The following is a 14,230-nucleotide window of genomic DNA, read 5'->3' as shown; positions in this document are numbered from 1 at the left end:
AATATTAACTGGTGTGTTAATATTCTTTCTTAGTCCTATTCTTCTCTGGTGTCAGAAGAAAGAAAAAAGCGTCCTCGCTATCGTGGTGTCGGTAGCGAGGAAGGTAAACTAGCAACAGGTGTGCTGCTAGCTTGAATCAAAACCTTACCTTTTCGATTTCCAGAGAGAAAAAAGAAAAAAGGTGAGGTCGAGTGTGGTACTAACTGGTAAATTAGCACCGACAGTCTTCTTGCAGAAGTATATATAAAAGTAGCCGGCGAGCGCCCGTCGACCGAAGTTAGCTTGGTTAGCTTGGGTCCGTCTGTGGACTGTGTGAGCTAGCCCGGCTACCAATATAGAGATGTGCTCTGAAGCGAGAAGAGGTGTTTGAATGACGCATGCGGTGTAGTGCAAGCTACTTATAGGGGGTGGATTCCCTGACGCTGACGTCAAGATCACCTGCCAATCAGGAGTGGCGTAATGAGATTGATGCTTCTGTTTGCTCCGCGGATGAGGTGCATCCCATAGTGAGACATCGAACGGAGTGTTATGAATGAAAACTGAAACATATCCAGGGTCTGTTGAACTGACTCCAGAGTTCCGGCCTCAGGTAGCCGAAAGTTTTCCACAAAAAACTGAGTTTGTAAAGAAAAATAACAACTGAATATCTCAAAAAGATTAATGAGGTAGTTCTTCATTTCGATGCAATCTTAAAGATTTTGATTTTGAATGTCATGCAAAGTTGTGGCCATGATCACAGCTACAGACAGGGCCTGACGTCAGCAGAGGGAGTTCCTCAGTAGCCCTACAGCCAAGTCGTCTACAGGTTATCTGCACAAACTGCACCTGCTGATGAGGACTGTGTTATGTGGCAGAACAATCAAGAACAAAGTGTGACCATGAGCTGACACCGTTTTTACACAGCCAATGACAAAGTACCGATTGGATATAAGAGGTCATTAAGTGTATTAATGAATGAGCCTTGGAGGTGTTGGTTGGTGGTGGACAGAGACAGAATGGCTGTTTCCTGTTGGGGCCCCAGGCAAACACCCTCATGCTTTACTTTTCACCCTCTCTAAGTGGACATGTTGGAACTAAACTATTATTTGTGTGTGTGTGTGTGTGTGTGTGTGTGTGTGTGTGTGTGGGTGTGTGTGTGTGTGTGTGTGTGTGTGTGTGTGTGTGTGGGTGTGTGTGTGTGTGTGTGTGTGTGTGTGTGTGTGTGTGTGTGTGTGTGTGTGTGTGTGTGTGTGTGTGTGTGTGTGTGTGTGTGTGTGTGTGTGTGTGTGTGTGTGTGTGTGTGTGTGTGTGTGTGTGTGTGTGTGTGTGTGTGTGTGTGTGTGTGTGTGTGGATGTGTGTTTAAGCATTCAGGATGTGGGATTTGTCTGCTTGCAATCATCCGCTCTACTTAGTGAGGCAGAGTTAGAGAGGGGAAGTGGACAGAGGACAATATGTCTTCATCCTGCCTTCTCTGCCTCGCATTGATGACCCCACTCTGAGGCTGTGTTCTCATGCTGCTCCTCAAAGTGAGTAACTTGTGTGTGTTAACACAAATCATCTGAATCTGGAGTGTGAGGTTGTCTCCAGAGACAGAACAGGTCCTCCTCTTTCTTTCATAATAGTTGTCCACGCCCTGCAATATTAGTCCACATTATATTGGAACCAGCTCAGCAGGTAGCTTTAGGTCTTAATGTGTGCATATAAATGTGTCTTTTGATTGTGTATAGGATATACATATTTTATACATATTTGTATATTTGTATTTTTATATTCGGGATTGTGGGAAACGGTATTTCAATCTCTCTGTCTGTACATGGGGAGAATTCACCCTTGTATTGGATGTTGCTCCTGTTGCACATTTAAATAAAATGCACAGATCGAAAACACTACTGTTTTTGTTCTGCTTTTTTTCAGAATCAGAATTTCTTTTGTAGCAGGAACACTGGATTCAGGTAACTGTCCCACACTCATCTCTTGGCCCTGAACTCACCATCACCTAAAGTAGGTAAACTCCTCCCCCAGAGCCAACCCCTAATTAACTCAGGGGTATTTAAGGCACCTGTGGTGGCATCATGGCAGCCTTTGGTCCGTTTGCTGCCTGCCTGTTGCCACCTTAAGGGTAGGTACATTGTCAGATACTGGATGTCATGTTTGATCAGCAACCTAATATTCCTCATGTGCATCTTATATTAACAGTAAACTACATTCATTTGTATTAGCCTATACTGTCAGCTTGTATCCTGGTCCACCTGGTGTTCCTTTGGCCAAATGTGATGCCTGAAGTCCTGTTAACCTGGAGGGATGTGTGTTGGTCCTTAGTACTTTAGTATTCATCATACTGAGTAGTGGTAAGTTTAAAGTTCTAAATGTGTACTTCTGTATTGTAATCTAATATACAATGTGTTTTGCTACAGTTAGGTTTTGCTACAGTTAGGTTTTGCTTGAGTTCGGTTTTTGTTTCAATTTAGATTTGCTGTCTTATATTTAGGATTTTAGTGTATTTTACTGTTTGCTCGTTTGGACCAGCTGGATAATTGTTTCTTCTGCTTTATACTAATTTGTTGTTGCTTTGCCCCTTGTAGTGGAGTTGGAGCCAGCTAGTGGTGGAGGCACACAGTCTGATTCCCTTCACGGCTTGTAGGAGCACTGGGACACACTTTGTAGTGAGTTTTGATTTGCAGTGAGTTTTGGTTTGCAGTAAGCACCGGTGGTGGGTAAGTGGGACACAGCCCTGTTAGACTGCCTCCCCCTGGCTGGCATCTGCCCACTCCCCTTTTCCCCTCATTGATTTTTAGTAATTTTCTATATAAAGTGTTTTTACCAAGAATAAACAAATAAATGTGATTGACATTTTGAAATAAACTGTTAAACCTTTTCAATATAAAGTGAACTGTCTTGTGTCAGTCACAAACTTGTAGAGCCTTCTTATTTCTGAGGTTTAAATTTCTCCTGGGAAGAAATTCCCCTGGTGGTGCTGTGAGGCATTTTGGTATTTGGGTGGTTCTGCCTTTTTTTAAAAGGACCATCCCGCCACACTTAGTCCCACAGCGGGGAAGTCTACAGTGCTACAGCAAAAGTGACATGGCATTCAAAAAAGGCGTACACTAATAAAGATTAAGCTAACATGTTCAATATTGAGAAACACCCATTGGTAATTCAATAAAGATAAATAAGTTCTCATTCATGGCTAAACATTTGTATCAGCATTCAGATAGCTAAGTAAAAATATGAAAGTGTTGAGATATTATATAAATTCCTTTTTGCATGTAAAAAGGATTATGTTTATATTGCACATTGCAGGTTAACTGCACACAATTCCAACAGTCTGCATTGTGAGTGTTTACCAGGGGCCGTGCTGGATGTCTGCTGCTGCTGCTCTTACACCGTGCTATAGTATTTCCTCCTCGTTTCTGAGTTCAGCATGGATATTGGACATGTTACTGATGATTTTGTCATGCTGAGTGGATGGGTGATGCTGTTTTACTGAAGCAAACACACAATTGCTGCAATCTGTCATGAGCTTTTAGGATTTAGGGAAATGTCCCAAGGTCAGAGGTATGTTTAGCCTGGAGTCCAGGTACCACTAATCTCTGGTTAGAGTGGACACATGTGTTCACACAAGGCTCCATGTATATTAGAGAACACAGAGGACGATATATAACTAACAGATCATTTGTCTTTGATTGGACCACCGTGATCACGGCACAATAAATCACTGAAAGCTCCGGGTCCTTGGTTGAATACTTTTCCTGTAATTTGGCTCACAACTTGGGTTCAGTAGGGTGGCGACTAGGGATGCATTAGAGTTAGTGTTTAAGCAAATGTAGATATGTTCTGCTTCAAGTTCTAAGAACTAACAAGCATACCAAGTGTTTTTGCCAACTGGTGGAGGTACAGAAATACAAAAATGTTCAATTGTGTCATTTGGTAACATCCAGCTGATGTTATGTAACATAATACAGATGACTTCAGTGAGTTCAATGCGGGGAGCAACACAACTCGAATGTGAAACAGTGTCAGACTTTAATCTCTGCGTAAAGTGGATGTTCTTTGCATGACTCTGAGAAGAGGACAGATTAGATTCATCCCAATAAATAAAATGTATATATTCGCTGACAGCAATCAGTAATAAGTCATGTAAATTATTATTAATACAGATTCCGTCATGGCAACTACATACCTTTTTTCTTTTGATTGTTTTATCTTTAATTTTGTTTTTTTATGCATGCTACTTGGGTAACATTAAGCTTTCTTTGGCTCTTTTCTGCTGTAACAATGTAAATGTACCCTCTGTGGGAATAAAGGGATTCTGCTTCTGATACTCGTTCATGTTTAGCAAAAAGCTACAAACATAAAGTATCCAACACCAAAAAATGTTTGAACATGTAAAAGAAAATCTGATAAATCTGCAGGGTTTTTTTCTGAAAGCACACACAGCAGTATTTATTTTCATAGCAAACACTCACTGTGTGATTCTGATCAAAAACAAGAGGTCTTTCCTGGAGTCTTTCAGCTTCAGCGTCAGAAAGACGAAGACTGACAAAGACATTGGAGTCGTGCGGGAGTAAGACTGACAAAGACATTGGAGTCCTGCGGGAGTCACGAGGGAGGCAAAGAGGAGGCAAATCCTACTTTGATTGAGCTAAGTATCTCTAGTATTTTATTTTATTTCTTTTTTTAGCCCCTCATGCTATAATCATGTGTATTTTCTCCATTCCTGTTCATGTGTCTTCTCGCAATTATCACTGGCCCTGTGTGTCTCCTAATCGATATAACCGGCCTGCTCTCGTCTATCCCACATGCTCCACTGAGATCCAACAGCTAGTTTCAGGGGGCCTGTGGAACTGCCAGTCAGCTGTTCCTAAAGCTGACTTCATCTCTGGCTATGCTTCCCTGCAGTCTCTGGATTTCCTTGCTCTCACTGAGACCTGGATTACTCCATCCAACACATCCACCCCAGCAGCTCTCTCCACAGCATATTCCTTCTCCAATACACCCAGACCCTCTAGCAGAGGAGGGGACACTCGTCTCCTGCTCTCTCCAAATTGGAGCTTTTCCCTCTTCAAGCTACCTAACTTCACTCCTTCCACCTTTTGAATTCCATGCCATCACAGTAACCCATCCTATACAATGAACCATTGTTGTTCTCTACAATCCACCAGGCGCCTTGGGAGACTTCTTGGAGGAGTTAGATAATCTCCTCTCACACATCCCTGAAACTGGCCCTCCCGCTGTACTTCTCGGAGACTTCAACCTCCAGACAGGAAAGATATCTGAACTAACATCTCTGTTAACCACCTTTGCTTTCTCACTGTCTCCATCCCCACCAACTCATAACGCTGGCAATGTCCTTGATCTCATATTCTCAAGGATCTGCACTACTTCTAACCTCTCTGTAAACCCGCTCCACAGATCCGATCACTTCATTTCATTCTATTTACCCCTTTCCAAACATAACAAACTAATCTCTTCTCATTCTGCACCTGTCCGCCGTAATCTTCGCTCCCTCTCCCCCTCTACCTTTTCCTCATCGGTGCTCTCAGCTCTCCCTTCCTCTGACTCGTTCCAACTCCTGCCTCCAAACTCTGCTGCAGAAACTCTCCTTTCTACTCTCTGATCCTCTCTGGACTCTCTCTGTCCTCTCACATCTCGGCAGGCTCGTCAGTCCCCTCCTGCTCCCCGGCTAAATGACGCACTGCGTGCTAATAGAACCATCCTTCGGGCAGCAGAGCGGAAACGGTGGAAATCCAAACACCATGACGACCTCCTAACCTATCAGGCTCTCCTCTCCTCTTTCTCTGCTTCGATCACTCAGGCAAAAATCACTTTCTTTCAAGGTAAGATCCAATCTTCCTATTCCAATCCCAAAAAACTATGTTCAATCTTTCCACCCTCTTGGACCCCTCTAAAGCCCCTTCCCCCTCCTCCCTTCTGTCAAGCGACTTTGTTAACCACTTTGAAAAAAAGGTTGATATTCACTCTTGAGACTCACCTTTACTCACCGCTGGGTCACCAGACCCACCTTTCACCCACACACTAACCTCCTTCTCCCCTCTCTCTCCAAGTGAGGTTCTTACCCTCGTTACCTCTGCCAGTCCTACCACCTGTCCTCTGGACCCTATGCCCTCAAACCTCCTTCAGACTATCGCTCCTGATATTCTACTGTTTCTCACCCATTGCATAAACACTTCTCTAACTTCTGGTCGCTTTCCAAACAGTCTCAAGGAGGCAAGAGTAAACCCTCTCCTAAAGAAACCCACTCTCAACCCGTCTGATGTTAGAAACTACAGGCCTGTCTCTCTCCTCCCGTTCCTGTCTAAAACACTTGAACGCGCTGTCTTTAAACAACTCTCCTGTTATCTCTATCAGAACAACCTTCTGGATCTGCACCAGTCTGGTTTCAAGGCAGGTCACTCCACAGAAACTGCTCTCCTTGCTGTCTCTGAGCAGGGTATATGCAGAAATCCTTGGGTCAAATTTAATACCTTTTTAAGACCTTTTTTAATACCCTTTCCATACATTTTAAGACCTCATCGCAACTTTGAGTTCTAACCGGTTACATTGGCGACACACTTTACCTTACATTTACTATATTGATTGTAAGACAGCAAAACTAAACAGAGTGCAGACAGACTACTGAAGCCTCCTCTCCACATGAACTTCAACCTCTCTGTGAAGGTCAGGTTTAATGCAGTATGCTGCTTTGTTACTTCTGTGCTCTTTCATTCCAGTAAAACTCCTTAGAAACCAGTATTTGACCAATAAATGAAACAATTGACAAAACTTTGAACTATGAATTATATTAAACTTTGGTGAGCTTCAGCGGGTTAATGCCATATAGGAGCTCCCTCACAAATACCCAGGGGTTAAATTGGGCTGGGGCTGTCCGGGGCTAAGCCCTGGCACATAGGACGATGCTCTGACGTCATCACCCTCACACATTTGTCATATGTTTACAAAAAACGATATATATGTTAAGACTTTTCTCGTTCTTAATATAAACTATATTTAGGGTCTATATGTGTTGACTTTACTTTAAAATAGCAGATCTCTGTGACCGGATATAGTTTGGCTTAGACCCCGGCCCCACGAGGACGCATACGGTAAAACGCATACGCAAACGCAAAAAAGTCTTCCGTTCACACGCATTCGATTCATTAATGTGTCCGTTCACACTAGACCGCTGGAAATGCTGGAAACGCTGTAGTACATATGGCAGGCCTGTAAGTGGCGCTGCTGCCGCCGAAAAATACATCAAAGCAGCGAAGACGACCCCGGAGCATGGTTGCCATGGTTGCCCTTCTGTTTATTCTCCGCGGTGGACGACGTGTTCTCCTGCTGTATATCTCTCAGGTAGTCCACCAGCAGATGAAAAACACCCACCTCTCCGCCTCTTCCAAGGGACGAGGGAACCGTGCGGCAGAGTTTCCGTTAAAAAAAATGTTCCGCCGGTCAACATGTCCGTTAAAGTTTAAATCTTCCGTACAAAATTAGAAAAGTGCCGATCAGAGGTCTTCTTTGTTATTTATTGAGCTTTAAAACAAATTGATGACGACTCTGTTCTCTGTATAATAATATTTAATAAACGGTGCCTGCCTCTCTTTTCCTCCCCCTCTTCTGACAGCCCAGCAGCAGCAGGAGACGTTGGGAGAGGGAGGCGGGCTATTTCATCGTAATCAGAAAAGGATCATATAGGGCTTACACACGGAGCCGTTGGACCCCCAGAGCGTTGCGTATGCCGGTCTACCCACCTCGGGACCCCCCCCACAGAGCGGAGCAAGGCAACGAAACTTAAAATAAGAAGCAGCATTTTACGGTTCACTATGGGGGCCGCCTTGAGGGGGTTTCCCGACATGTCGTTTCAGTAAATTAAAGGGTGTTTCATGTTGTCGTTGCTGTGGGACTTCTTAATACCTTGGAAAATGCCGTTTAATACTTTTTAATACTTTTTAAAAGCCTTAATTTTCGCTAAATTGATTTATCAACTTTTAATACTTTTTAAGACCCCGCGGACACCCTGCTGAGGAACTGCACACTGCCAAATCAGCCTCCCTCTCCTCTGTCATCATCCTTTTGGACATGTCTGCTGCATTCGACACGGTGAACCATCAGATCCTCCTTCGCACTCTCCAAGAACTTGAAGTTTCAGGCACTGCACTTTCCCTCCTCACCTCATACCTCAAAGACCGCACCTACAGGGTAACTTGGAGAGGGTCCGAGTCCGACCCTTGTCAATTAACTACAGGGGTCCATCAGGGCTCTGTTCTTGGTCCCCTCCTCTTCTCCTTGTACACAAACTTGCTCGGATCAGCCATTAGCCCCCATGGTTTTTCATACCACTGCTACGCTGAGGACACCCAATTAATTCTGTCCTTTCCCCGCTCAGAGACCCAGGTCGTCGCACGCATCTCTGCTTGTCTAGCTGACATCTCTCAGTGGATGTCTGCTCACCACCTCAAGCTCAACCTTGACAAGACTGAACTGCTTTTCCTTCCGTGAAAAGATTGTCCCACTCTTGACCTAACCATCAACATCGGCACCGCTGTTGTTTCCCCGACTCAGACTGCAAGGAATCTGGGTGTGATCTTAGATAACAAACTGTCCGCTGACTTCACTGGCTTCCAGTAACTGCTAGAATCCACTTCAAAACAATGGTACTTGCATACCATGCTGCAAATGGATCTGGCCCTTCCTACATCCAGGACATGGTTAAACTGTACACCCCAGCACGTGAACTCGGCTCTGCATCAGCCAAACAGCTCGCTGCACCCGCACTGCAAGGGGGACCCAAGTTCCCATCAGCAAAAACACGTGGGTTTGCTATCCTGGCTCCAAAATGAAATCAGGACAGCAGATAGCTTGCACATCTTCCGGCGCAGACTGAAAACTCATCTCTTTCGACTCCACTTCGAGCGATAGAATTACTAACAAAGAACTTATATACTAATAAAGGACTGGCTTATCTAAAGCTAGTTGAGTAGCACTTGAAATGTTTGGCTCTATGAAACCTGATGTACTTATATGATTCTGTTTTCTTCAAGGTTGTATCTTCCTGGTCGAATGTACTTATTGTAAGTCGCTTTGGATAAAAACGTCAGCTAAATGCAATATAATATAATGTAATGTCAACAAGCAGGGTTTTCCACAGAGCAGCTGGTTTTGAACTGAATGCTGCTGAACGGCCACAGAAAGAGTATTTTTCATGAATATGTCTTTCATCCGCTTCAGTGACATCAGATGGGATGAAATGTTGAAATATTCACAGAATACGAGGCCCCTTCCAGCTAACTTCAAGTGTTTTTGATCTTCTCCTCACTAACCACAATATCAAGGAGCTGGTTTTTAAATGTCATTACAGCCTCTCTGCCTCAGCTCTGTGTTATTATACAGCAGAGCAGTCTTCACGTGTTCAGAGACAGATCTGCAGGCTGAGAGGAGGACCAGCTTCACCTCTGGCATCAGAAGCAGGGGTGGGAGGGTTACTTTAAGAATGTAATCCATTACAAAAACTAGTTGCACGTCAAAATATGTAATCAGCAATCTAATCTGAGTATCAAAATATAAAAGTAATGTATCCTGATGACTTTGTTACTTTTGGATTACCTCAATATTTCATTTCATTTCATTCATTTTTATTTGTCCCGCTCATGGTAAGCAAAACCAAATGTACAATAATTGCCACAAAACATGACTACCAAAACACCATTGAGCGAAAAGGAGCAGGGAGTAGAATAAAATCTTATGTGACCTGCCCCTTTCTAAAAAAAACAAAATAAATACAAATAGATGGTCTGCCCTTCATAATAATATATATTTTTTTTTTTTCACAGCCAAATATAACAGCATCTTAGGATACTAAGAGAAACACAAAAAAAAAAAACGTATTTCCCAAAAGAAAAGTGCAACACCCTCATCTGAGTCCTACTGGAGAAGAAGGTGGAAAGCGACGCATGATGATAATAATAACAATGGCAATGGGACCCGCAAATACAGAGGAGATAGCACATCAAAGACATCAAAAACATGAAGGACCAGAGTACATAAACGTATTCACATTCTGTTTCATATATTCCCATCTTTCTTAATTTATACAACTTCTTTAACTGAAAAATACATATACAATTCTTTAGGTCCCTTTGTTGAGAATTCCATAATTGTACACCAACCACCGAAATACACATTTGTTTAAGAGTAGTCCTTGCATATGGATGCTTAAAATTGAATTTCCTTCTGTGGTCTTCCTTGTCTGATCCAAAAACAAACAACTGTTGTAAATATGCTGGTAACATTCTGCTTTTTGCCCTCTGCATTACTGATAATGTCTGCAGCTCATCTATGTCTTTGAGTTTCAAGAGTCCTGACTTAAAAAACAGTCTGTTGGTGTGTTCTCTTGAGTCAGCTTTATTCATTATTCGTACTGCCCTTCTCTGTAAGGTTAACAATGGCTTTATGTTGCTCATATTTGCTATATATAATATCAAATGCAATGCAAATAAAAACAAGAGAAGAATACACGATCATGTTAGACAAATATGAAGAAGTTAAACTTTAAACATCCATGACTTAAATCCAGGATAAAAGCAGCATAGCTGCAGCTGCAAGGTGCAGGACGAACAGCTGTAAAAAAAAACTACAGTGGTAATTCGTACATTAACAGGTTTATGAAATCACTGTCCCGTCTAAGACACGAGTGGATCTGACTTTAAATATGCTTCAGTGTTTTGTCATCTTAATGTTTTTTTAAATAACATGTCTGCATACAGTTTGCGACAATTTAAGCATTTAACGGCCAGATACGGCTCGAGAAACTGACACAGATAAGGATATGATAATATTATGATGTGATATAATGTAATTGATGATGTGATAAGGATAAGTACGACACGTCGGCGTCTGCACTCACTGTCGCGGATTGTACGCAATGCTCTGAGTTACTTTGCTCTGGTTTCTTATGTTGTAGCAGATATTTATTTAGGTCAGATTGCTCTGAAGATGGGCGGTGATATTCTATTAATTTTCATTTTTGCCGGCCATCTTCTGCATACGGCAGTTAAAACAGTTCCTTTATCCTGTAATATGACTTGATAGAGAGCCGAAGTCCCTTTCCGGTGGACCTCATGGGACCTTATTTAGGAACAAAATATGTATTGTAGTCAATGGCGAGAGAAAAATGATCTTTCGATCCCGTTTGAATTGTGCCATGAATTACACAATTGTTTGCCAATTTTAAAAGATAATTTTGCAAGTCAAGAAAAAATAAGTTTGCCGTAAAACTGTGAAGTAACCATTATTTTGGTGTGAAACCGCTCAATTAACTACATCTCTGGTCTCACAACACACGTCATCAACACCAAGATGGCTGTCACCTTAGCACATTTCACCTCTTTCTTTCAGAATGAGGGGAAAGAAAACAACATGAAGCTAGGCTTAAATTGACACTTTGGCTCTAAACACACATTATAGTGATATTCATGTTCTCATCTCAACCACAATGTTTATTATTCCTTTAATACATTCATGAATTGTTTACAGTTCCCCTCTGTTATCAACAGTTCCCTTCTGTGGGACGAATAAAGGTATTCTGATTCTGAAAAATGATTTGTCTAGAACCTTTCTAGATTCAACTTGATTAATCATCGAGTTCTCAGCTCCACTCTACAGATCCTGTACCCGAGCTGTTGTTGCTGTTTATGGTTTGTTTCTCCTTATCTAAAGTTGAGAAACACCCTGTAATGTCTCCATCAACACTAAGTGAGGCTGGTCCCTGCACCATGCTGGGACTGAGCCCAGTGCTGCGTCTCAGGTCGGTTATTTTCATTTCCTCGCTCCTCGCTCCTCGGTCTCACCGGAAGTTGATTTGTCTGCACCATCTTGAGTACCGTCTCATGGCGCTTATTTCTGCCGGACGACCGAGGATCAAGAATCGAGGAGCGAGGAGCGATAATGGAGGAGCGATAATGGAGGAACCACCAGACCATCCTCCGATGAAACCCTCAGACACTCGCCCCGCCCCCTTACTGTGTATCACTCACTGATTGGACGATGCAGTGCATGCACTGATCTGATGCTTCTTGACATGAGAGCAGTTTCCCAGCGGAGCAAAGAAAATACATGAAACTCACGAGAGTCACTCCTCAGTTTATACCGTGTTTTGTTTCAATTAATGTATCATTTAGTTACAAATATGTGATATATCTGAACAACAAAGTGGTCAAAACTCATTTTATTCATTTATTGGAAACATTTTCATGATCGCTTTTTTCGTTTATACATTTTAAGAATGGCGTTTATCTTTTTTGAGAACGAGTTCTTTTTTTTTTAATATATTTTTATTCACATGAAATAAGTGTAACAGTGCATTACAGCATTTAAGGCATTTTCATTTTTTTCTCAAAAAAAACCTAACTCACTTTCCCTTAACCCCGCCCCATCCCAACCCATCCCAACCACCCCTCTCCCGGAACACTGAGCCAACAGTACATCAATTACATACCAAATGATAGATAAAATAATGTACATGCACATACACATACCTGCATACATACATACATAAATACATACATGTACACATACACATACTAACATATCCAGGGATGTCACACGGGCTGCATGTGTGGCGTACAGGGGAGTGATCATATCGGAATTATAGACAGATAAAGGGAGAATCCCTAAAGCGACACCATATCAGGGGGAAGATGTAGACATAGCTGATCAGTGGCCTCCAATGAGCGTAAAACTTATCCGTGGAACCCCGGAGAGTGAACTTAATTGTTTCCAACTTTAGAAGAGACATGGTATCACTCAGCCACATTTTAAAAGAGGGAGGTAAAGGAGATTTCCACAAAAGAAAGATTTTCCTACATGCAATCAAGGAGGTAAAGGCAACGACATTGGTTTGAATGTTTGTAATGTTGATTACATTTGAGAAAATTAGATTTTTAGAACTACAATTTGAGAAATACATTCAAAGAAAGATTGCCAGAAGCTAGATAATTTAGGGCATGACCAGAACATGTGAGTCAGGTCACAGGGGGCCTGTCTGGGAGCATCTATCACACCTGTCATCTAATCCATCTGGATAAATCCTGGAGAGCTTAGCCTTGCTATAATGTAGTCTGTGGAGAACTTTAAACTGTATTAGGCTGAGTCTAGCGCAACTGGAGGATGAGTTAACGGCTCTCAGGGCCTCTTTCCAAAAGTCATCAGAGAAGGTGAACTGTAGTTCCTTTTCCCAATTAGTTCTAATCTTGTTAATGGCAGATTCATCAACCGGAGAAAAAAGATCACAAAAATAAGAGACATGGCGCCTAGACAAAGTTATTGCTTTAAGTACAAGATCCACTCCACTGGGAGGCAGGGATTGGGGGAATTGTGGAGAGTGGCTCTTAACAAAATCCTGTAGTTGAAAGTATCTAAAGAAATCAGATCCTCTTAGATTAAAGGCAACCCATAGTTGCTCAAAACCATAGGTCAAAACTGGCAAACAGGCCATCAATGTATATTTCCCCTATGCAGCGGAGGCCTTTCCTCTCCAAGTGAGAAGATCGGGGGTCCATTGTGGCTGGTAAAAATAGATGGTTGTTACAGACAGGAGTCGCTTGAGGAAGAGTAAGCCAACCAAAGTGACGTCTAACTTGTGCCCAGATCTTTAAAGTGCCAATTACAACGGGGTTAGATGTGAACTGTGAGGGGGAAAGGGGCAGAGTGCTACACGCGAGGGCTTGAAGTGACGTGGATCGACATGAGTTGGCCTCCACAAGACACCAGTCACTCTGGGGTGAAGTGAACCAGAGCATGATCTTGTGTGTGTTTGTGGCCCAGTAGTAACCCATAATGTTAGGTAAACCAAGTCCACCCAGGAACCTGTCCCTCTGCAGTAATGGTCTACTAGCTCTTGCATGTTTACCAGCCCAAATAAATAAGGGAAATAATATTATCAATAGCAGTGAAAAAGGATTTAGGCAAAAAAATAGGTAGGCATTGGAAGATGTATAGATATATGGGCAGTACATTCATTTTCATCGTCTGGCCCCACCTTTGCAGGTCAGATTTGACTCAGTCAGGACAGTAGGATTTAGTTCCCGTAGTGCACTAAAAGACTGCGTGATTGTAATGCCCAGATATCTAAACCCTGAGTTGGATATTCTAAAAGGCAATGACAACGGAAGTAATTCTGTGGCCAATTGGTTGATAGGGAAACATTCACTCTTTTGGATGTTTAATTTGTATCCTGAAAATGAACCAAATGTG

General features: G+C 42.4%; 1 long non-coding RNA gene across 1 annotated transcript; it reads left to right on the top strand.

Annotated features, from left to right (window-relative positions):
• The first annotated feature begins 2,066 nt into the window (after positions 1-2,066).
• On the top strand, positions 2,067-2,754 carry LOC307044193. The gene is made up of 3 exons (XR_013809563.1): positions 2,067-2,099; positions 2,200-2,328; positions 2,563-2,754. It is a non-coding gene; the product is annotated as an uncharacterized lncRNA (long non-coding RNA).
• The last annotated feature ends 11,476 nt before the right edge of the window (positions 2,755-14,230 follow it).

The sequence above is a fragment of the Notothenia rossii genome, assembly GCF_949606895.1.
Source record: "Notothenia rossii genome assembly, chromosome: 6".
Taxonomy (NCBI): Eukaryota; Metazoa; Chordata; class Actinopteri; order Perciformes; family Nototheniidae; genus Notothenia; species Notothenia rossii.
Note: the sequence above shows the minus strand (reverse complement) of the source record. Positions and strands in the feature narration are given on the sequence as shown.